Here is a 26,213-nt window from a genome sequence, read left to right as displayed (position 1 = left end):
ACGCAGTAACGCAGCGTTCCTACGGGAAAGTAATGGTAATCTAATTACCGTTTTTGCAATAGTAATCCCTTACTTTACTTGTTACTTGAAAAAAGTAATCAGATTACTTGTAACACGTTACTGCCCATCTCTGATGATAATACTGATAATAAAATAGCAGTAAAATAACGTCTTTAATCCCACAAACTATATTAAAAAAATCAGTCCATTTACCATTTCAGGGAGACTGGGGGAAACACCCATGGTGATACCAGAGGCAGGTTGCCATTTTTCTTCCTTTGGTATGACAGTTGCAACTCAGGCTGACAGCCCAGGCCAAAAAAGGAAATACCACCAAGCAGAAAAGGCAGATCCAACTTTCTATTTGTTTGCTAATAAAAAGTTACCCATTGAAGTTTATCTGCATTGCTAAAAACCACATGACACCAGGTTCAGACTCTTTACCACAGAGTGCATGTGGTGTTGCTGCTGCAGTGACAGTCCACCATTCTTTTTGGCTTCCCTACAGTATTTAAATCCAGATATCTTGCAGCTGAGGGAAAATGACAGACTCTCATTTCACATCTTAGGTGGATGTCTTTTTAAAAAAAAGAACAGTTGAAAAAGGTTTTGTCTCATATGTAAAGTGCACATGTGAAGAGAATAGATAAACAGGCCAAAAAAGAAAAAAATAAATCTACTTCACCAGCCACTGCAAAATATTCTTTTTTCTCCCCAGTCTGTGTTTCTGTCACATTAATGAGTTTTTAAAATAAACTTTTGAACACCCGCTCAAGATTACTTTCATATTTGCGCCTGTCTTTTACGTTCTACTTATTTGCTGCTGTCTTATTTCCACATTTTTTTTCCCTTTTATCTCTTTACCCTCCTGTTTTCTCTCCTCCTCTTGTCTTTGCCATCTCCGTATCTTCACATCACTTTGTTCCAAGAAATGATTTTAGCAAAGAGTAAGTTTTGTTACCAGGCAACAAGGCCACTGCGTGCGGTTGCACTGCATGCTAGAGTTCTCAGCGAGCCCACATGTTTATGCATGTGTCTCTGAGAGTCATGGGTCATGAATTTTTTGTTTGTTACACTTTGAATATGTGCATAAACACTTGTCATGTATGAAGTCTGATTGTTTCTGAATCTTTAAATGCTGTGCCGCACCAGCGGCAGCCAATGATTTAGAGATGAAAGCTCTGTGTGTCTATGAGGGGAACACTGATAAGGTTTGTGCAACTTTAAGCTTTACATCTAGTATCCTGGTCCATGTTTTCTATATGTACTCCAAAGGTGATGGATGCTTATAAATCAAAGTTCAAAGTTTCAAATAAAGAAGTCAGCAAATGTAGACAGCTTTTGCTATAAACACAGAACCTCTCCCCCCCCTACCCCCTCACCTGTTGTGCGGGGTGAGGGAGAGGGGCAGCCAATTAGAAGATAGAAGGATGAAAGGCAAGTGGGAACTGCCAAAGCAACTTTAAGGCAGTGGATGAATTGAGGGACTGCACTAAGACCAGCTTTAAGATGAATTAGGGTTATTTTGAACTGTGAATCACGCAGAGCTCCTCAAATATAGTCCAAAAATTTAAATTTGAAGCTGAAATGAGCATTATAGGTCTCTTTGAACTGATGCAGAAAAAAAAACAACATTTCTAATTTAAGGGGAAGCTTTAGATATATCTGGAGGCATCTTTTTTTTTCCTGTGTTCTAGTATCAAGCAACGTTAGTGTAATTGAATGTGAGTTCATTATGCTGTTCAGGATCTGCTGGATTATAGTTTCATCTTATGTAATTAGTAATATATCCAACTTGTTTCTTGACACCTGAAAGTAAATTGTACCTTGAATTGACACACTGTTCCACCATTCCCCATTTGCTCTTCCTCCTGAAATGTTTACTTAGCATATATGGAAAGATTACGATTTGAATGAACTGCTCTCATTGAAAAAGAAAGTTGATTTATCGTCCCCTTTTTCTCAGTCTTCATTTCTTTGTCTACCCTTTGTAGAGTCTTTTTTCCCACTTCATCATCCTCTGTTCTTGTCCTTTCCATATTTTGGCTGTTTTGTGCTGAGCTGCTTTCTCTCACCTCTCTACTATTACTCTTCCATCTCTCTATTCCTTGTAGCATATGGCCTGAGGTCTCCTGGCCGGCTCCCTCGGGACATAGTCGTGCCAGTCGTATTCTGGACTCAAAGTAAAGGAGTGGAATGAAAATGAAGGGGGGTGGCGGGGGGAGCTGTGGGGAAGGGGTTCAGTCACGACCGGTGAGGGGATGGGGTAAGATGAGGGTGCGGGGGGCTGGAGGCAGGCAAGATTTGAGGTGAAAACCTCTTGAAGAAGGGAAACATAAGCAGAGGATAAAAGGAGGAGAGGATTTGGACAGATTGAAGGTGAGATTTTGAAAATGTAAAGAGTGGAAGTCATTAGAAAAAAAAAGGCATAAAGTGTGAGAGAAGAAGAGAAAAAAGAAATGAGAAAAGAGATGGAGAAGAAAGAGATTGAATGCATGACACACGGAGTAGGCCTGGCAGGTGAAAGACTTACAAACCACTATACATTGTCTCTCGGTTGTTATTGATCTGCCTATCAGTCATGGTTTCACTGGGTCACTGGTTCCCATTCCATCAAACAGATCTCATCAACATCTGTAAATAGAGGTGCTTGATTCTTTCTTGAGTACTCTGCCCTCACCCTCACTCAATCACATGCTCAGTTTATAATTTAAAGACACATTACTGATCAATAGTCTACACACAGGTATTCTCAAACTGCGGTGAGCTTTAATGCAATGCCATTTAACACACAAACTGGTATAAACATCCAGCAGTCTTGGTGACAGTTTAAAACATCCTCAGACTAAACTCTTCTTCAGTAGTTTTCCTTACTGTTTGGTTCAGTTAAGTTCAGAAAATACATCACTCGTAGAGTATTTGGTTACAGTGTTAAACACATTAGAAAGCTCAATTTTCTGGGCTTCCATGTTGTTTCCACAGTGACAAAATCAATATACATACACAGACATACATACGTGTGAGGACTTACTTACCTTCAGCATCTAATGTGTCAGTCACTGATACAGTAAAAGGATGTATGTGCTGAGGGTTTGGGCACATGCCACCCTAAACCATGAGTTGTTGAAGATTGGTCTTTCTTTGAAAGGACAAAAAAAACAAAGAGTCTTTCAAGAATTTTCCCAGAGAGCATGGATAGGACAGGAAAATGAAACTTTAGAAAATATAAATTCTCTACTATTTTCTTTCCATGACAGACAAATTCATCTAGCTGCGGCTTACTTGAAACCAACTAGCATGGTTTAATAAACTGCTCGGTGATTTTCTGTACTTTTATCATCTAAAACGTCTTTTTTTTTTTTTTTTTACTTTTTGCCCTAAAGGATTCTGCTGTTTATTAGAAGTTACATCTTTCACATAACACATACATCTAATTTTGCCATGAGATGTTATCTATTCTGCTTTTTTTCCACAAAGATACCAAACAGTAAAATCTGTTTCAAATTTAGTCACTAGCAGTATCAGACCAGTTAGTACAGTAAGGCAAAAGTTTAGCTCTCATTAGAACAGCACTCTGCTGTGACAGAAATAAAGATGCAGTGTTTAAACATGAGTGTAGTCCGCAGAAAAATAGTCCATACTCTGAGTGGAAAGGATCTGAGAGCCACTGTGATATTAGATGAGAAGGTATTATAGCTACAGTAACTGCTGGATGCAACAGAGCATGATGATGGAAAAGGACTTATTCGTGTCTACACAGTTCAACCTGTACTTAGCTTTCTGCCCTCTTGTGAATTCACTGGGTCGCTGTCAAAGGCCATTTTTTGCCTATGACTGAAGCTTAGGTCCCGTTAATTACAATCAGCAAAGCAGAGTGTTTACGAGGTCAAGGTGTAGGTTGTTCTGCTGATCTAGGCAGAACAGATGGTGGTAGGTTAAAGAGTCAGTTTGCATGTCACAGCAGCCAGCTTGGTTTCTTTATAGACTTTTCATGTGAAAATCACTGCCATTACACTATGTGTCATGGACCAATTCACCCAGAGCACCTAGGACATCTGTTCCTACAGAGAAATACATATTTTTATCCTGAAGCAAACACCTACCTGTAAGGTTTTGGGTCAGTTTAGTTTAGTTCTATTCAATTCAGTTAAATTTCGTTCTCCTTAGTTCAGTTCAATTTATATAGCGCTATATCATAACAGCATTAGCCTCAACGTGTTTTATAGTGAAAGGTCTCTACAATAATAGAGAGAAAACCTGACCAATCAAATAACCCCCTGTGAGCAAGCACTTTGTGACAATGGGGAGGAAAAAAGCCCTTTAAACAGGAAGAAACAAAACACATATGTTTTGCCATTTTGCTTTTGTACAGCACCACAATGGATTTTAATTTAAACAGTCAAGATGTAATTGAAGTGCAGTCATTAACTTTTAATTAAAAGGGTTTTATATAAGTATTGAATTTACTGTTTAGGAATTAGAGCCATTTTTATACACAGTTTGCCATTTTCAGAAGCTTGTATTGCAACAGCTTTTTAAATTTAAATGACATTAAAATTAATTGTCTTCCACTTATCCAATTCAGTACAATGTGTCTTTTCCAACCAGTGGGTGAGTTGTTGCTAAGTGGTCACTACCAGGACACCACACCAAAATCTCATTATGGTCGCGCTGGTTGCTAGCAGGTTGCTAGCAGGTTGCTGTGGTCACGTTTAGTTTACATGGAAGAAACTAATTTCTCTGCATCTTCGTTCGATTTGCTCTCTGATTAACAGTAAAACTCTAAAAAGTGTGTTGAGAACCTAAAACGGAGACCGTACGCCTTCAGAATAAAAAATGATGCCTTACGTGTGCAATCAACAGATTTCGAAAGGCACATCATTTTTTAACTTCACTAGCTGGGCCCACGTCCTCATTTTAGATTTGACAGTGTTTTAGTAGGTAAAGGTGAATGCTTTGACATGAATTGAGCTGCGGTTTGGGGAAGGCCTCGAAGGGGACTGGCGACCGCTCCTGGGCTTGGCAGATCCCCATGAACTAAATAGAAATGAAGAAGTTAAAGAATTGAGAACGAGGAGGGGGTGGGGCACGTAAACGAGAATGAACAGTTTGCAGAACTGGGGGAACCTATATAGATGACAACCTTCCGGTTGTCATCTATATAGGTTTGTTTGGAGGTGTGGTCCCGCTCCTGAAATTCCAATACATAATCTCCAAAAGAATCTGTTTCCTCACCTTTCAGTAACAAAACACTAGTAACAACTAGTAGGAGGAGGGGGTGCAGGTGGAATGACAAATTAAAAATAAATATAAACTAAAAATTAAATAAAACAAGTAAATAGAAAAGTGCATTAAAAGCCAGGATATTCTGCCATTCTACACCTGAAATCAAGTTAGAAAAAATAGGTTTTTAAATGTTTTAAAATGAGAGACTGGGTGGCTAAAATATGAAAAGGTAAGTTGTTCCAAAGATTAGGAGTCACCACTGAAAAGGCTCTATTGCCCCTGGTTTTAAACCTTGATCTCAGAATCTCTAGGAGGCCTCATCAGAGCCAACATATAAAGAGTTACAGTAATCAAGATAAGAGGTAATAAAAGCGTGAATTACTCTCTCAGAGTCATGTAGCGTGAACTAGGCTTTCGCCTTACTGAGGAGCTTTAGTTGAAAGAAACTTGTCACTGTCAAAAGTCACACCAAGGTTCCTTGTAACTGGATGACAATAATAGACCAAAGGAGCACTGTCATACCTATCTAACAGACTGAGTTGCCAAAATAAAATAATTTATTTTTTTCTCTGATATAGTTCACTAGTGCCTGGATAGAAACGCGGCTCTTGGTTTGTACAGGCAAATATATCTGGAGGTCATCTTCAAATCCATAAGTGGACCCCAAAAGAAGCAAATATACAGAGAAGAGAAAGGTCTCCAGCAGAGAATTCTGAGGTACTCCAAGACTAAGTGGGGGCACAGATGATGAATACTGCCCTAAATGGACAGAGAAACTCCTATCTCACAGATGTGAAAGGTCATCAGTCTGTCACAGGGCTAACACATAGAGACAGACAACAATTCACACTCAAATGCACACCTATGGGCAATTTAGAATCATCAATTAACATTACCCCACTAACTTTGGACTGCGTAATGAAGCCGGCGTACCTGGAGAGAACCCACACAAACTCCACACAGAAATGCCCCGGCCAGGTGGTGGAACTGAACTCAGGACGTTCTTGCTGTGAGGCAACAGTGCTAATCACCGCACCACCATAGCTCTAAAACCCATGATAAAAAAAGAGAGCTTAGAAATGTGCCTAAAATTAGAAAGAACCTAAGAGTCCAATTTACACTTTTTGATGAGTGGCTGTATGACCACATGTTTTAAAGCAGCTGGGGAACAACCAGATGTTAGGGATGAATGATTAGGTCAATGCATGGCTCAAGAATATTAAAAACCTCCTTGAAGAGGTGTGGTGTAATACTGTCTAGGGGTCAATAAGACGGGTGCATATGCTGAACTATGTCAGATAAAAAGAGGAGAGATGCTTGGTCAAAGTTCTCAAAGACAACTGGGCAAAAAAGAGAAACAGCAGGATGTGGGACACGATTAGAGGGAAAAGTCGTGAGAGCAGAAATCTTTTTAAATGTGAGAAACCTTAAATAAAGTGCAGATGTGGGCACAATACAAGTAGCACTACATGGATTTATAAGAGAGTTACGAGTGAGGTTTGTGGCTATTATTTGACATAAGATTTGATCATATATTGGGTTTTTGCCGCCTTAACAGCTCTCTGATACTCCAGCAGGCTGCTTTTTAAAATATCCAATGAAACTTGAAGGTAATCCTTCCATCTCCTCTCTCTGCATGGGCAATTGCGCCTTAGAGAGCGAGTGGTATCATTCAGTCATGGCTCGGTCACTGGTTTAGACCGTTAAATTCTAAAAGGAGCAACCACGTCCAGTGGGCTGCTACAAGATTAATTAAAAATAACTATAAATTGAACAGGGTTAAGATTTAAGAAGTACAGAGTCATGAAAAGCTAATGCAAACATAGATCAGCATCTGTGTTTCCACTCGTTGAGCTGGGACGTATGATTTAGCAGTAAACAGTGACAGTAAACAGTAAATAAAATAGCATAATAATCTGAAATATGAGTCTCACAGATCTCGGTCAGGCATAAGTTTAAATGAAATGATAACAGTAGGTCCAGTGTGTGTCCTTTTTCATGTGTTGGACCAGACACAGACTGAGTGAGATTAAATGTTTCAATAAGAACAAGAAATTCCTTGACCAAGAGTCCTGATATAGTCAAATATTAAAATCACCGGCAATCAGGAACTCATCATAATTCACAGTTATTCATCTCAGGAGGGCAGTAGACCAGAGCCCACTTGACTGCAATTCAAAGGTGGAGAAGGAGTTAGATGTTCACTATCGACATTGGAAACTGGATTTGAATACAGTTGCGAGCCCCCCACCTCTGCCTGCAGTCTGAGAGGAACTGAAAAACAAACAGTCAGGAGGGATAAGTTCTAAGAATGGGGTGAACTCACCAGTACAAAGCCAAGTCTCTGTCAGAAATATAAAATCCAGCTCAGGAGAGGTGAAGAATTCATTTAACAGAAAAGTTAGACATCTAGTGTTAATAAGAGCCAAACAAACAATCCCGTTCTTACGGCTTGTTGTAGGGGTGCAACTCAGTGCCCGAAGGTTCCTATAATGCACACTGTGATGCCTGGCTCATCATAGCCTGGTAAGATACGTTTCCACCAGCAAGTTAGGTAAGAAACAGCAGAAACAACAGGCTGGATCCACTCAGCGATTGCTGACTCGGAAAAAATCCACCTGAATAGCAGAACGGACTACACCCACAGCCATATCTCAGGTAAGCCCCAGGTTCTCCACAGAACACCGCCACGCTTCCTCGGTCTTCCTCTGTGTGATGACAGCAGGTCAGTGACACAAGTACGCCGGTATAGACACCAGTTATGGTAGCAGGCTTAAGGTTTGATCACCTAAATTATGCTTTATCCAAGTTTTGTGGGATGATATCAAAAAGTGTTTGGTGCTGATACGGGCTATAAGTAGGGATGGGTATCGTTTAGGTTTTATCCAATACCAGTACCAAACCGGTACTTTTGAAATGGTGCCGGTGCTTAAATGGTGCTCGAACAGGTGCTCGAACAGGTGCTTAAACAATGGAAAAAACACAAACTTTGTCCAAAAACCTCTCATGTTTAGCTGTTTTCCTCTTTTTCTTTGGTCATTTTAGCCTTTTTGGCCAGGGTGAAGGGAGTATCTGCCATCAAACAAGAAGACAGCCGCATGTAACTATGACGGTGTTTGCTAGTTCATCTTACATGCATTAATGTAATAACGTGGTTAGCCTACTCAACGTAAATTACACACGAACAACATTAAGCTACTCACGCAGAGAAGTACGGCTGCTGCTGCCATCATCATCCGTCATCATTTCTGCTACACTGGCAGGGCTAGGGGCCAGGACTCTCCTCTTCGGGTTCATGTTGCTAACTCTGGGTCGATAACAGGCACCACACCCGCAGTAGATGTGCCCGGTGTGAGTTCTCGCAGCAAGCTATCAAATACGGCGCATTTCTCGGCTTTTAAAAAAACGCTATGCATTGCCAGGTGTTTCATCAGATTCGAAGTGTTATCTCCTTTGCACAGTATCACCTTAAAGCACTTGTTGCAGGCTGCAGAGTTTGCATCTTTTGCTGTGAAGTACAGCCAGACTTTGACCGCTTCGCCTTGGGCATTTTTAATCTGTAGCTCATACGTACATACCTGGGCCCGCCTACTATCCTCAGAAAGGTAAAATGATTGGTTAGAATCCAAAGTGTATGTATGTGTATGTATATCTCAGGAAAAAAAAGCACTGAAATAAAGCACCGAAATGTGCGCTGCTTTTCGGTCTGGTTACTACAGTTTATGTCAGAACCGGTGCGGATACCAGTACCCATCCCTAGCTATAAGAGCTGTTGTCTTGGCAACAAACACAAAATAAAGCAATAGTAAACAAAAATCCGATCAGGCCTGATAGGCGGCTAGCTGCACACACTGGCGCCATCTTCCTGCCAACATAAAATGAATATTATGAGTCATCAAAATGAGTCACCGGAGCTAGTTTCTCCTCTTTAAGCTAATCTTCTTTCATCTAAGAAAAAGTGTAAAAAATTAGACTGTGACAAAGAAGGAGGAGAGAGATGAGGAGAAGGGAGATTTAGGCTCAGATCAAGAGAGTGGCAACACAGCAGTGTTTATTTATACGCTTGGTACAGCGTGTTTTGCTCCATTTATGCTTCAGATACAAATGATCCTAATGCTCCTCAGTCAAAATGAGATCAAAGAGCCATGGAGCTATAAAAGAAGGTGGGTGAGGGGACAGTAATATTTAAGAGGGTAGATGGGGAAAATCGATCCCCAAGACAAGAAATATTTCCATATTTATATTTGTTTAGTTTCTCTATCAGTCTTTCCAAATTTAAAAACATTCTCTTCTCTCATGAGTCTATAACATGGATTCTTCCCCTGCTATGTCTATATAGCACAGCTGAATTAAGACAAATCCTCTAGAAAAATGCACTGAGTCACAGATGTTAAAAGATTTACTGTTAAAGGATACACACAGAAACTACAAAAGAGCCAGTTCATTATTTCCTTATTTTAATTGATTGTGTGCTTCAGGAGAAACCTTTCATCAAACATTAGATTCAGTAAAGCAACCTGAATTGAGTCAAATTGAATTGACGCAAAGTGGTAGAAAAAGAGAGCCACAGAGCGAGGCAAGGGAGGGACGCAGGGGCGGTAAGAGCGGCTGGGAAAAAAACCCCCCAAAACATCCAAGATGGTGGATATGAGAGAGAGAGGTGAAGGGAGTAAATGAGTAAATTGGCGAGAGAGAGAAAAGTGAGGAGAAAGGTGATAAAAGCTCAGCGGGAAAAGATGCTTAATGAGAGAACGATGAGTGAGAGACATTGAGAAGCGCGTGGCATAGAGAGCTGACGGCAGAGGTATAGGTGGAGAGAGAAAGAGACGCTTTGTCAGATATGATCAAAAGAATCTTTATGTGCAACATTTGAAGGCAGCCTCATGCGGCAAGACACAAAATCCCTCACAGTAAGGGCTGTAAACGAAATGGAGGGAATGTGGAGAATTTTAAGACACTGCTCCTTGCTTAGTCTGTCTCTGTGATTGTTACCTTCTAATCTCTGTCACTCATCTCAATCGCCTTCTGTTTTCCTCTGTCTCCTCTTTGGTCTCTCTGGTTTTCTTTTTATGTCACCATCTTCCCCCATCTCTGTCTCAGTAGATCGTTTTTTTTTTCCTCCATTTGTAGCCAGCCAACCTGCACTGCTTCACTCTCTGCTTCGCGCCGCGGGAGGGTAGAAATTAATTCCAACTCCCATTAGAAAAACAAGCGTTTTGGATGGCAATCAAGATAGCAACCTGGAGCTGAAGCAAGCTATCACGGCAAAATCTTGATTGTTCGCTGAGCACTTAGGGAGCAGGAGAGTGTTTGAAAATAGAGACGAGGCGCACCCAAACTTCTTATCTTGTTTTCGTGTGAAAAGTGGAAGGAAGCATCCACATGTGACGTGAGTTCGGAATTACAGGGACAGAATCGGAATGGGACAAATTACACAGACAGGTGATAAGGCGGCATGCTGATACTGAAGTGATTCAAGCCATGTCGGACTCATGAAAAAGCCCAAAGCCCAGAGCCCAAAGGTATCAGAAAGTTTATCTTGGTCCAAAAAAAAGACTTCACTGCTTGATCCTCTACCTGAACAGAGTTTACAGCATCACTCGTTTGTGGCACTGTGGTTGCGAAGAAGTCCTCATATTGTAACCAATCACATATTGTGTGTTTGTCCCTACAGAGCCTAAGGAGCTTGGAAAGATTAGGACCCACACCCACTTTCACACCTTGGCTCATGTGATTAGGTAGAGGATCATCAGGGGGTTCTTTGTCCCTCTTTGGGGGGAAACTCCCACTGGGTTTAAATCTGGGACTCCCCACCAATTGGACCCTTAGAACTGAAGAAGCTTCTCGGATGAGAGGTGAAGCGTCTTCCAGCAACTCAAAGAAGTCCAGACGCTTTTCTTTCCAACCTTCACAGACATACGTCCCTACAGAGCCCCTGACCCTTTTACAGTGCTTTAATGTAGATAAAAAAGATAAGAGTTAAGGTTATATAATGATCATGGTTAAAAAAGAAAACTATATAAGGACTTAACAGGTATAAACAGGATCAACATAGCTGCCATGATCTCACCCACTATCTGAGATGACCACCTTCATTCTTCAATATAGCCTGAACTCTCTTAGGCAAGCTTTGTTGTACCTTCTTTAAGTAGTTTTTAGAAATAGTTCTCGAGGCTTCCTGACAGACACTGAAGCGCATCTTTGCATGTTGGATGTGTCTTCATGCATTCCCTGTCAAGATGTTTTTCAATATTCTTCTATGCTGAGTTCAGGGCTCTGTGAAGCCCATTGTGTGGTTCTGTGAAAGGATGTTTTACTGGACCGGCAGTGTGTTTGGGATCCAGTGGAAAATGAGGGCACTGGCAATCAGACACTTTCCAGATAGTGGTTTAAAAACTGACTGTATTTACTCTTTCTCTTTATTTGTTTATTTATTTTTTGCATCTCTGAGGTCCTGTGACGCATCTTTGCTGGTGTTTTCTTATTTCTTAAGGACATGACTTTCAGATACTGCTCAGCTGCAGTCCAAAACTTTTTACGCCTGCTTCTTATTTTCTCCTCTATTTGTCAAGTTTTGTTTTGTTTTTTTAAGATACACTGCGGTCTGTGGTTGTCAAACTGTGATCTTTGGCATTTTCATAGCTTCAACTAAAAAAATGGGAACCAAACGTGTTTTTGTGGCAGCTTGCTGATAATGAATTATCCATAGATACAATTTAAAACTGGTTCTTTGATATATTGTGTTTAATGACAAGACACAACACTGGTTCATCCCTTAAGTTAGGTGCCTTTTTTATGCTTGAATGATTCATAGGTCCACGTTAAGTGGTTTAACAAACAAAAATAATCCTCTGAAAATGATCAAACAAAAGTACTGGACTAAAAACGAATAGAAAAAACAGCCAATGTTCAAAGAAAACCTTTGGAAGAGATTTATTGCTCCTGGCAAATTAAAATAATTATATGAGAAAGCCTGACTTCTTGGAATAAAATCTAAAGAAAAGAGGTGGACCGGGACTTTCTGCATAGCACTGTAAAGCAATGATTACTGATCCATGTTTCTCTTTATCAGAATTCTTAAGCAATTTTTAAAAAACTATTTCAGCATAGGTCAAGGATTAGTGCGCTCATGATTCATATATTTATTTATTTATTTACTTCTCTGCGACTTTTAATGACCTTGGCCAGGTCAGCAGCTTCAATGGCCTGATAAACTGGGCATAATTTGTCTGAATATCAGGAGCAGACGCAAACCTCACACGCTACATGGGTTTGTTTTGTTTTGTTTCGTAGACTGAAAAGTATCAGCACTGTATCAAGGTGTTTTTGTCAATGGCAACCATTAAAGCAAGGCTTGTAAACAAAGGTCACATGGATTTAAGTCACTCATTTACTGAGCTGGGGTTTGTTAACCTGTCATTCTGCCTGCTTTGACCTTTTCAGAGTGAGAGGGAATCAAACTCAATCTGATTCCACATCTTGTAACCCACGCTAAGCATGATTGACTTACAAGCACACGTTTCAGGATGTAGGAACCAGCTAAGGAGGAGGAAACAGATGGAAATCAGCAACAGTTCAGATTTTAGTTTACCCTCAGCCATACTTACTGTTTGGGGACTTGCAAGCATGACGATTTTTTTTGCAATCTGATATCATGCTTCATTTCTTTTTAATCAAAAATGTCTTATATTTGTTACCTTGTTGCATTTTCTAAGAAACCTAGAACCGAATTTGAAGTACTGTTTCAAGACATTGTCCTCATCGGCCTAGATGTGTGATGAAGGGAAAAGGGGTGGAAGAATTTGTCAAAACCTCAATCACTCTATAGTGATTAGTATGGTATTGACTACATAGGGTTAAATATTTCTTATCAAAAAATGGAGGAGGCTTGTATCTGCAGTTCAATGGAGGAAAGGAAAACAGTTTGTCATTCTTTTTCACATAATGCTCCGAGGTTTACCAGCTGATATTCAACCAGTGGCCAGTTGGGCAGTGGTCCAAAGTACAGTAATAAAGGTGCTCAGTTCAACAACTTCTACTCTCCTGTCCAAATCTCACTCCTTTCCGAACTAATTGTTGGTGGAACTTAAATTAAAAATAGATAAATTAGAGTTTGTCCAGACTTTTCCTCAGAAGGAGAAATAAAATCTGTGTATCATAATTGAGTTATACATCACTCATAAAATGCGAAATTGATTTGCTTTTATGCAGATCTCTCAGTGTTAATTGGGCTGTGTGTGTAAAGAGAAAGTTGGAGTGTGACTAATGCGAGTTTTAGAACTTGTAGTCTTAAAGTCATTTCTCTCGCCAGCCTTTTCAGCTGCCTCCTCAGATAACCCCGACAGAAGATTGCCCGACAGTCAACCATCCATCTTTGTTCTGTACATCTGCACTCTTCCCTTCCTCTCCCCTCCCATCAATAAAGAAGGCAGAAAACGTACATCACACCGGACTGTGTGAACATAAAACCTAAACCAAAGTAAAGCAAAACTTTTAAGTTGTTAGAGTTTTTTGTATGTGCTCAGTCCCTCGGTATTTATGGCCAAATCAAAGAAGCAGTTACTCAGCTCTGCTTGGAATGTATTTAACCTCCCACTTCACTATTTATTACTGTCTCTGCAGGTGCTTCTTTCTTGGGTTACTGGCTGAGGTGTTATACCCAGGTGCACGTGTGCAGGTAAGCTCTTCTCCATGCATGAGACACATCCCTTGCTTGCATGCTTTGTCATGCAGATCATGCAGATCAGGATCATCCACTAATTGGAAGGTCGGTGGTTCAGTCCCTGTCAAAGTATCCTTGGATAAGATGCTGAACCCCAGTTTGTTCTGTGATACATCCACTGGAGTATGAATGTTAAATAGAAAGCACTTAAGTATAGAAAAAGGGTGCTTGTGTGAATGAGGCATGTTGTATAAATCACTTTGAATGTTTAAATAGAAAAACATTATATAAGAACCAGTTCATTTACCTCTCTTTTTGTTATTTTTTGATGAAGTGGTGATGAAACTTCTGTCAAACAAAAAGCTAAAAAAAAAGCTAAATTATAACTATTTTTATTATTAAAATGTTAGCAACCTTCACCTGCTGCCAATCATTATACCAATGATTGTGAGAATGCTTCTGAATTAAGTTTAGCAGAAGATGATGCAATTATCCAAGAAGCTTTAGCACAGCTTTAACATCTTTGGCAGCCAGACCAACAGCAGCTCCTTTCGCCAGTGGTTAGTTTGAAATATAGCGATGCTTCATTGATATTGAGTATTATGTCACACAGCAAACAAATAATCCAGTGAGCTAACCAGGGCAGTATGCAGATGTGTATATCTGAAAACCACAACAAGTATCAATATGCCAGATATATATAACAATATATTTCTATGATGTGTTCAACAATTTCCTGCTTTGATGTATAGTTTGGAGACAGAAGGTGGAGACGGAGGTGGAGTTAAAATGCTAATATTTTTACTGGGAGTGACCAGGTGGGGCAGGATTGGAAACGAGTACATAGACGGTACAGGTTGGTGTGACAGAAGAGGATGCTAGGGTTAGGGGGGGATGGAGACACATGATCTGCTGTGGCAAACCCTAAAGGAAACCACTGAAAGAAGTTCAGCAGTGAAAAATCATCTATAGAACACAAACAAGAAGCATCAAGGGAGTTGATTTTATCAAACCAGACCACGGCAGTGAACAACAATGAAAATCAAGCAATTCACCAGCTAGCTTGGAAATGACTTATTCCTGAATTAACCAACTGTATCAGACCTGAACTGATATACAGTTAAGGGCTATGTGCCTGATGCTGTGGGGAATTAGAAGCTGCTAATATCTAGCCTTTAAACTGGGACTCAGGCAGCGATGTGTGTAATTATTTAAAGTAAATTTGGTGAAACTATTAAGCATCATTAACCTTTTGTTTCTATCGAGAAACGCCACTCTACACATACCACATTTCCACTGCCTGTTCAGCTGTGCGGTATTCATTTTTGATTAAATAAAATTGTAGCACAGAAGATGAATCATTTTGATGACATCATGATTCTCATTCAATTATTACTGCACACAAGGACTACATAGAGACTTTGATTTAAAAAAAATCTGCTGTCCGAATTCATATGAATGAATACGCTGGCTTCCTGATTGTTAATGTTTAGGCATGTTAGATATGAAGGTGTGAAGATTTTTGCCATGTCTACATAGAAGTTTTGCTAAAATAGCAGCAGCTTCATGCTTCTATCACTATGTTAATTACATCACCAATGGCTTTAGTAAATGGGTGCATTTAGACTCAACCTCAAAATAATCTTAAGGTCATGACTTAAAATTAGTTTGGTCCATCGAGTCTGTCTTTTACAGCATTGTCACCTTTTTTCAGTATCTAGTGAAGGTTTGGCCTCTAAAAGACCCCCAAATCATTTTACAAGCCCCACTCTACTGTCCTTTGTTCTGTTTTCTTTCTCCACTCTCTTGCTTGCTTCCTCTATTTTGTCATGAATGACATAACTATATGGCAGGAAATTGAGCAAAGCCAATTTAAGTGTTATATATTTTTGTCCACATGTGTGTTGTCATCAAAGAAGGGAGAAAAACTAAAACGAAATGGCCCCACTTCAAAATTGTTGGTTCAAAATAATCTTGCACAAATCTCATTTTTGAAGTTCAGTTATATATCTCTCTTCTAAATGGATTATTATTATTTTTATGGTTATTTTAGAACCTAGTTGTTTCTCACTGACCCACTGCTTTAAGTAATTTTATTCACTTTGCCTTTATCTTTATTTTTAGTCCTGGAAAAAAACCATTTTAGACAGTTTTTAGAAACATTAGAAAAGTAGGGTGGTCAAATAGATTGTGTATATGATTGGTGTTATTGTCAAGTTGCAGAAAGACTTTAGGTCCAAAAACTTGCCCGTCTGATGACATTGTGTCAAAGATGATCTAAACAGCTAAAAGACATCTAAAGCATCTGTACAGTCCTGTATGTGTAAAGTAAGTGCTGTTACTGCCTGAAGCACATATCAAGGAAATGTCAAGCTCAGTTTATGCCAGGGCCAGTGGTGGATCAGCGCTGGACAGTTTCCACACAGAGGATGTGACATGACTCGCTCAGAGTATTTGATGTGTAGCACGGGAATTAAAGCAAACAACAGGTGGAAGTCAGGAAATGTGATGGAGACTGATGGTTTTTAAATGTGTAGGGAAATGAAAAGGGCATTGATAGAGATAAAAAAGACTGATGAGAAGGTGAAGATGGGGAAGATATGAGCTATCAGAAAGCCAACAGACCTTGGCTCATATGAAACCAACCGCTATCAGGGAAAAAATAAATAAAACTGCCAAAGAGCGAAATGAGAAAGTAGCAGGCCGAGGTCAAACTTTCAAATGAAGATATATGAGAATATTATTTAAAAGGCAATTCCAATTTAAGTTTAACTCTAATCATCTAGGGTTTTTATTTTAATCTTCCATATTATTACACGGTCCTGGGTTCATGCAACAAAATAACATATGAATAGAATTTGCAATGTACAGTAGAGCAGAAAATCTCAAGATGAGCGCAAACTAATGGAGAAGGTGAACTGTAGGCAAATAAGCAGTGAAGATTTATAGCTAGTACATTTTTACAGTGCAGCTCAAACTGCCTTGTATTAATTATATACTGAGTAATAAAGAGCCAATTTGTACAAATTGACTGTTCAAAACAAAATGGCTTTAGCCCATTTTAACACTGAAGCATTAAGTGCTTTGCCTCCAATTAGTGAATTTTCTCTTGAAGAGCTTAAAAGCTAAAATAAAACCCTTCTCAGTTAAGAACATGGTAGCTTTAGATTTGTAGATAGGTGTTAGCTTCAAGTCCTGCATATAGTAGAAAAATCCATCATTATCCATGTCCTCTAAAACAGAAAAGTCGACTAAAGAAAAAAAAACCCTAAAAAAATAATGGTTTTATATAACTACAAACTACAACTATAAAAATACTAAGGTGTAACTGTCTGTCCTTTACCCCTTCACCAAGTTGGAGAGAATTTATACACAATATAGAGTTTAATGTTTCAACCAAGTGTAGGGGAAAAGGAGGCAAAGACGGAGATTAAAGAAAGGGGACTAGGAAGAATATGCAGCAAAACGAGGACACAAGACGAGATAAGTCAAGGAAGAGGAGAGCTGTGAAAGATTTGTGGCCGCAATGAGGTGTGAAGCTAGACTACAGGAAGAAGAAGGGTGAGGCGGAGAGAGGCTGGGGATGACTTAGAGGAGCTAGATGTGGAGAACAAATGCAAGGGACCTAGAGAGCGAGGCACAGAGGATAAATGCATGAAGACGGAGAGCAAGAACTGAGGAGGACAGAAGAGATTGAAGCCAAAATCGGCTAAAAATAAAGCACCGTTACACAATTTTAGTCTTTTTCTGTCCTAACGGGGAAGTTGTATAAAATGAAATAACTTAGGCATATTAACAGTGTATTTACACCTACAGCTGGAGGGAAGATAAAATGTTTTATAGGCTCATGTTGTGCGGGGACACTGATTCGATTCTTCAGCCTACTTCAAATTGACTTAATGAGACTAACTTTCCCCAAACTGATTTTTCCTCACACACTCTCAGATATTTTGTGGTCTTATTGTAATTATCTGCTTATATCCTGTCATCAGTGGCATCCATCATAGCTTTGGTTTAATGAATTTCAAAGCTTTCAGTCATATTTTTAAATAAGATTACTGAGCCCAAGAAACATAAGCCAAACATAGATATTTTCATAATAATAGTGTTGATGGCTGTATCCAGAATGTTAGATTAGATTAGATGTTGTTTATATGCTACTACTAAATATTCCACAGTCAGCTGTTAGTGGTATTATAACAAAGTTGAAGTGTTTGGGAATGACACCAACTCAGCCAGGAATTGGTAGGCCATGGAAAATCATAGAGCAGCGGATCAGTGGATGTTGAGGGGCATAGTACGCAGAAGTCGCCAACTTTCTGCAAAGTTTATCACCACAGATCTCCGAGCTTCATGTGGCCTTCAGATTACCTCAACAACTGTGTGTAGAGAGCTTCATGTAATGTGTTTCTATGGATGAGCAGCTGCATCCACGCTTTACATCACCAAGTGCAATGTAGTTCTGTAGAGCAACTGGACCACTACAGCAGTGACATGGTGGGAACAGTTTGGGCTCCTTCATGTTCCAACATGACTGCACACCAGTGCACAAAGCAAGGTCCATGAATAAGTGAGTTTGGTGTGGAAGAACTTGACTGGCCTGTGCAGAGTCCGGACCTCAACCTGATAGAACACTTTTGGGATGAATTAGAGCTTAGACTGAGAGCTGGGTCCTCTCATCCAACATCAGTGTCTGACCTCACAAATGTACTTCAGGAAGAATGGTAAAAAAATCCGATAAATACTCCTTAACCTTGAGGAAAGCCTTTGCAGAAGAGATGAAATTGCTATAGCTGCAAAAGGTTGGCCAACATCACATTAAACCCTATTTTATACTAATTTTCTTAACAATTGTTAGTGCTATTTACATACAGTGCTGCAGATGCACATAATGACCTGTGAACTGATGCACTTTATAGGCTCTTGCTTGAGGAAAAACAATTTCTTTCTCTTTTTTTGTGTCTTTTTTATCCGTTTTGTTCTGAACTTCTAAAGTTTATGGCTTCTGTTCATTTTAACCTGAATTAGTTATATCCTGGATTCATTTCTTAGGACCACAACTAAAAAAAATCACCAAATTAAAAATAAAGAAATACCTTCCTTTTCTTGAATTCTTTGGAAAATAGAGAAAATGACAAATCTTACCTCTTCTCTGCTGCTGCCATGTGTAATAACTTGAGGTGCAGGTATTTTTATATGCAAATTGGGAACTTTCTCAGTTTTTACATCCAATTATGGCAATATGATAGGAGTGGAACTGAGTCTCATATATGCATATTGGTCTCACATATAAGAATTTCCCAATGACTTATAAAAGTCATTGGGAAATGAAAAAGGACCACTTATATACACGACTTTATAAATGTGGTTAAAGACATTCGTGCATGTCTTAGCAACTTTTAAACAGTTGACATGGTTTGTAAAATGTAAACATATATTTTATTCACAATGTAACAGAAAAGACATCAAATGTTTAAAACCAAGAAAATGTATTTTGAATATAAAGACAGCAACATGTTAAACAGGGAGAGTTTCTCAGAGGTAAAGATGGGTGAATGAGATATGAGTCATGAGATTTGCAAATCATGGCACTTTTTATTTACATTTTATACAACGTCCCATCATTTTGCAATTCGGTTTGAATTTTAAACAAAGCCAGTGTTCGTGGTGCTGGTGCACAGCAAACTTTTAGACAGTTGCTTATTGTACCTGTGAAATGGGTTTGATATGTGGATAGTACTTGTTTTGACCTCCTATTATCTTTACAATGCTAAAGAGAGATTTTATCTGTTATAGTGAGATTAAGTTCTCTCTGCTACAGTATCTATTATTTAAATGTATAAATTATTTATTCTAAAAGTCCTCCTGCATCATTATTTGTGTTAGGATTCATATTTGAAGTACATTGTACACAGCTTACTTTAATGACCCAGTGGTCTACCCCCACAGAGGTTTGTACTTTTTTAACTTCCTACTGTGTGGGTGTCCACAGACTCTCATCTTTCCCTCGTATCCTTTGGCATAAGGTTTAAAGGGGACATGAAACGCTACACATATAAAGGCTGATTTACACCATGGGGCCCTCTTCTCAGAAACGGACATAACTTTGTCTGTGTAGCTGGATTTAAGAAATAAATGCTTAAAGTTTTAAAAGCATGTTTAGTGCCATTGACGTCATGTGGTTGGTTGGTTGTGGCTAATAGACTTGCATTATTTTATTTTAGCTAATTAATGACAGAATCGATAATTCAGAGGAAGATAACAACCAATTTAAGGGGATTACTTTTGTGCTGTCTCCGACTGCAACCATTAGTTTTATGTTAAAAAACTGAGGTTTGCTGTCCACTATCACTGTTTGTTTCCGTAGCAGTAAGTGGCTGTTCGCTGTTTGCAAAGCTGGACTCAAACGGGAAAATCCAGCTGTTAGCTGTAGTGTTCCTTTTTTAAAGCACTTTATAAATGAGGACTGCATGAAAGAGAGCTTGTCACCAGACTGACAAGTCCACACTCCAGCTTTTTCCTCACCAGGCCAGGTACTGAGCTGCGCAATCAGTTGGGTATCACAGCAAAAACCTACATTTCTTACCGAAGATGAATGGGAATCCTACCACGATCAGCATGTCCTTCCAAAAAATTTACTTTCCTTCCCTGCAAACGTGCTGATAGGATTACCAATCATACTTTGGTAAGAAGCTTAGTTGTCTTTGTGGTGTGATGTGCATATAGTGGGCTGTTTTGTTGTAAACTGTCTGGATTTGCTTGGAAAGGCAAATATTATTTTATTGCATAAAATAGCACTGATAGCACCAGCTGATTTCCCCTCTCAGTACACTTGGCCAGAGGAGGAAAAATCAGTTTCTGTAGGTCTGGCGAATAATCTGTCACCTGACTCAAACAGTGCTTAAAAAACCCGAACATTATGGCTAACAGCTGGAATTTCCAGTTTGAGTGCTGCTAACCAAACAGCAAACAGCCAATTACTGCTAAAGAGCCAGAGATTAAAAGTATACAGCATATCCTTCCTTTCTTAAAATAAAACTGGGGAAACGCAAATCTGATTTTCCTATTAGTCCCCACCACCACTAGTTAGCTAACATAAACGAATGTAAGTCTATTAGCTGCAACCAACCAACCACATGATGACACGTTACGTACTGATAGTGTGTGGCACTAACCAGAGCTTTGAGGGTGCTGAGCACGCAGAGAGCTGCCCAGCCAGCCAAGATGCACTTTACTTGTCACAATGAGACTAGGGGTGGGTTTTGATAATCGATTTATCGATTAAATTGATCGATTCCGATGTTTCGCGCTTTGTGTTTACGCCCTTTTTGCGCTGATTCTAAAGCTGTTAGTTTGATCTCTCTCCAAACAATACTGACCGAACCAGCAGCAAAAGAAGATCCCAACTACACTTCACAAAAACATAGTCATTAATTCCCTCTGACTTTTGCTGTTTTGCTTCCACCACACTTCATGCACAGCTTTTCTTTCGTTTTTGATGTACTACAGAATATTTTTATAAAATCCCAGGCCAGGAAAATCACCTTCATGTTTTTCTGTGTTTTATCTTCAGCTACTTTGACACAAAGGCATCTGCTGTGATGCTCACACCTTTGATAAAGTCTTGCGAGTGTCAGCTTCCTTTTTATAGATACAAAAATATGTAAATGTACTGATCTGAATAATAATATTCCTGACTGTATGAGGCAAAATTTCCCAGATTTAAATCGAATTAAATCGAATCGAATCGATTCGGGACCTTGTGAATTGGAATCGAATCGATTCTAGAAAACAGTGACGATACCCAGCCCTAAATGAGACTTCTTCCCTGTCTCTGTCAGTCCCTGCATCAGTTATGCATCCAATACAGACGCATAAAAAAACCACTCCCAAAACAGAATAAATTATTACAAATAAATTATTACAAAATATATAGAAAAAAAATAGAGGCAACTTTGCCTGTGGTAGAACGTATACAATGCATGAAAAAGTCTTTACTGCAGATACTAATTTGACTAATTTAATAATACTAATTAACTAATTTTGTGTTGTAAGTAGGGATGGGTACCGGTGTCCGGTGCCATGATGGCACCGGTTCTGACATAAACGGTAGTAACCAGACCAAAAAGCAGCGCACATTTCATGCTTTATTTCGGTGCTTTTTTTTCCTGAGCTGTGATACGCTTTAGATTCTAGCCAATCATTTTACGTTTCCGAGGATAGTAGGCGGGTCCAGGTACGTACGTTCTTTTAGAGCAGAGCTACAGATTAAAAATGCTCAAGGCGAAGCGGTCAAAAGTCTGGCTGTACTTCACAGCAAAATATGCAAACTCAGCAGCCTGCAACAAGTGCTTTAAGGTGATACTGTGATACTGTCAAAGGAGGTAACACTTCAAATCTGATGAAACACCTGGCGACGCATAGCGTTTTTTTTAAAAGCCGAGAAATGCGCCGTATTTGATAGCTTGCTGCGAGACCTCACACCGAGCGCATCTACTGCCGGTGTGGTGCCTGTTATCGGAGCCGGAGTTAGCAACATGAACCCGAAGAGGAGAGTCCTGGCCCCTAGCCCTGCCAGTGTAGCAGAAATGATGAGGATGATGATGGCAGCAGCAGCCGTTCTTCTCTGCGTGAGTAGCTTAATGTTGTTCGTGTGTAATTTACGTTGAGTAGGCTAACCACGTTATTAAATTAATGCATGTAAGGTGAACTAGCAAACACCGTTGTAGTTACATGCGGCTGTCTTCTTGTTTGATGGCAGATACTCCCTTCACCCTGGCCAAAAAGGCTAAATGACCAAAGAAAAAGTGGAAAACAGCTAAACGAGAGGTTTTTGGACAAAGTTTGTGTTTTTTCCGTTGTTTAAGCACTGCTTCCTGCCAAGAGTGATACCATATATGCCCTATAGCTGCAGAAAAGGCTAACATTGTTATCTTTTTACAAAAAACCAGCTGAACATGAGAGGTTTTTGGACCAATTTTGTGTTCTCCATTCTTTAAGCACTGGTTGGAGCACCGGTTTGAGCACCGTTTAAGCACCGGCACCGTTTCAAAAGTACTGGTTTGGCACCGGTATCGGATAAAACCTAAACGATACCCATCCCTAGTTGTAAGATTTATGAGTTTCATGCTTTCATAGTGGTACTTAGGAGAGCTTGACATTTTTTAATCATGTGGTACACACTGTAAAAAGTTTGAGAAACGCTGATAAGGTAAGTGTATGTGTGCTTTTGGAAAACATTTAAAGCTGCAGTATCTTTGCAATGCTAAAGAGAGATTTTATCTGTTATAGTGAGATTAAGTTCTCTCTGCTACAGTCTCTATTATTTAAATGTATAAATTATTTATTCTAAAAGTCCTCCTGCATCATTATTTGTATTAGGATTCATATTTGAAGTACATTGTACACAGCTTACTTCAATGAATCGAATTGAACCATGGATCGAATCGATTCGGGACCTTGTGAATCGGAATCAAATCAATGACGATACCCAGCCCTAAATGAGACTTCTTCCCTGTCTCTGTCAGTCCCTGCATCAGTTATGCATCCAATACAGATGCATAAAAAAACCCACTCCCAAAACAGAATAAATTATTACAAATAAATTATTACAAAATATATAGAAAAAAAAAAGAGGCAACTTTGCCTGTGGTAGAACGTATACAATGCATGAAAAAATCTTTACTGCAGATACTAATTTGACTAATTTAATAATACTAATTTTGTGTTGTAAGATTTATGAGTTTCATGCTTTCATAGTGGTACTTAGGAGAGCTTGACATTTTTTAATCATGTGGTACACACTGTAAAAAGTTTGAGAAACACTGATAAGGTAAGTGTATGTGTGCTTTTGGAAAACATTTAAAGCTGCTGTACAGAATCTTTGAAACAAGCTTAAAACATTTTTAGAATATAAACAGAGCACTCTGCTTCTCTTTACGTACGTACTGCGACCGTACGTACTGCACGGTCCAAAAGTTGGCCTACCTATTGCGGGCTGAGGTTTTAGCAGAGTTGTGGCTGAACTACATAAAAATATATAATTAATTTTAATCTCCCCAATCAATTATAATGTTATGTTGGAATGTTGTTAAAGAGGGTCAAAAATGTTTCAAACCAGTTTGTTTTGCAGATTCTGTATAACAGCTTTAATATAGGGAGGACACAACTTCCAGATTGTGTGAGTAAAATTTGTTTTTTTTCCTTTGTCAGTTTAACAGTTTCTGTTGTGCCTGTCACTGTTCCCGGTCTGTTTTCTTACCTGGTTCTTCCTCTCCCCTCTTTCCTCTCTCCCTCTTCGGACTGACAATCATACACAAATAGATTGTATTCAATTAGATGAAAAATTACATTAATATGAAGAAAATACTGTTAAGATAACTAACAAAAAGTCCTCTCTCAGTGTACTTTCAACCAAAAGGAAAATAACCAAACCACATGAACATCTAATAAAAGATATGAATATTTAAACACTAATCCAATATTATTCCTGATTGACGGATCATTTGATTTTACACTTTTACCTGAATGTGGCTACTTTTTTTGAAAAAACCTCCTTATATCCATTATGAACCTGGCTGTCTCTCTGTACACAAACACACACACACACAACAGGAGTTATAAGGTTAATGGGCATCCAGTCAGTTAGCTAGTTAGTATATGTAACGTTTGTCCTGTAAAGCATCCACGGGACACATGGGTGAGGACAGCAATAGTTTTATTAATACTGTGGTTTTCAGTTCACTGGGACACAGTCACTCCCGCTCTCTGCTGTCACGTCCGCTCTTCCGCCTGCGACTGTCACTGCGAACATATAAAGAGTGACAATCATCTTCACTTCTCAGCACACCTGTTCACCCCGCCCCTGCGTCACCCCTCCTCTGCAGCCGGCCAGAGTCCACACCCACGCCACAGTATCCATTTCAAACAGGACAGTGGTAACAACACTAGGCTAAGGACAATTTTAAGTTTTAGATTTTAAAGAGGCTTTATACATTTCAATGGGAGCAACAGGACGGTCAAATGTCGCTGATTTTACTACAGAGCAGGACGGATTGTAGGGTAGCAAACATCGTCGTTTTATACACTGCAGGTTACCTGGTGTAATGTTTTTCAGCTAAAAAGAAACATGGTCTGACTCCTACCTAACTATATAAAGAGTAACTGAAGGTTAAATGCAGCTAATATGTCCTGTTTTAAGCCACTTTTAAGGCACTTACACCTTCACTCCACTGCGTCTCAGCCACCATAGATCTAGCAGCAAGGGCGCTAGAGCCAGAGCAGGGAGAGCTGGAACAAACCATTTTGGGAGGGGGGTATCTATACTTTTGTTGTTGAAATGTTATGTTTCAACCAAGTACTGTAATCTTTTTATATTTTTAGTATATACACAAACAGCAAATATTGTGGAAAAAAAAGTAAGAAATCTTTGGGGGTGAAGCACCCCCAAAAATGGATTAAATTGCCCCTGGTTACATCTGTGTCAGCTTTTGAGAGCAGGGCTCAATGGTGTAAATTAGCCATTATATGTGGAGCGTGTCATGTCCCCTTTAAGTTCTCATTTATAACACCATTCTTTCGTTGCCCTGTACCTGTGCATGTGCAATGACAATAAAGTTGAATTCTATTCTATTCTATTCTATTTAGAAATCAAGCTTGGAGTATTTAAAAACAGCTGACTTAGAAAAATACTTTTGCCTTTTCTTCAGCTGAAGTGTTGCTTAGGCGTCACGACGAGGCGTTGGTACTTTCAGCATAAACACAATGTGAGTACACAGTAACGATGCTAATCAGAGTCTGAGATCCAATAAAGCCAATTTACAAACACTGAGTGAGTTGAATACTTTATGTGACGTTTATCTAGTTAAGGACATTCGAATAAACTGATGCTAATGTTTGGATGTTTGTCTGATTATGAAAGCAGGCAAAGACTGTTTCTCAAATGGCCTGCTTCTACTTCAGCATAACGAACTCATAGTATTCAAGCTGTGTGTGTGTGTGTGTGTGTGTGTGTGTGTGTGTGTGTGTGTGTTGATGCAAAAGAGAGAGCATACATGTGTGTTGTGTGGGCTGTTGTTTATGCGATGAGCCAACGTGACTGCAGCTGTAAGTAAGCCACTGCTGTGAAATTTGTCTGTGGCAGGCTCTTCATCACCTCTTCTTCCCTGCTAAAATCCCCTGTTTTCCTCTGTCATAGTAGGTCTCCCGTATATCTGATATCAGTGCTTAATATTCATTGCATGCAGTATGCTGCTGTTATTCATGAATTGGTTGACACACACAGAGCTTTTATTATTCCTGCTGTGTCTTCTAAATGAGCTGTTCA

At 39.3% G+C, this 26,213-nt stretch overlaps 1 protein-coding gene across 2 annotated transcripts in view; it reads left to right on the top strand.

Moving 5' to 3' along the window:
• LOC146517454 (protein phosphatase 1 regulatory subunit 29-like) overlaps positions 1–26,213 on the top strand; it is a 305,410-nt gene that overhangs the window by 166,151 nt on the left and 113,046 nt on the right. For both annotated transcript variants that reach the window (XM_085162098.1, XM_085162097.1), the window contains exon 3: positions 13,849–13,903. The gene's annotated coding sequence lies outside the window, so the exon portion shown is untranslated. The remainder of the gene's footprint in view (positions 1–13,848; positions 13,904–26,213) is intronic.

Source organism: Neolamprologus multifasciatus, chromosome 6 (assembly GCF_963576455.1).
Source record: "Neolamprologus multifasciatus chromosome 6, fNeoMul1.2, whole genome shotgun sequence".
NCBI lineage: Eukaryota > Metazoa > Chordata > Actinopteri > Cichliformes > Cichlidae > Neolamprologus > Neolamprologus multifasciatus.
The sequence above is the reverse complement of the archived record's forward strand: the minus strand, read 5'-3'. Positions and strand labels throughout refer to the sequence as shown.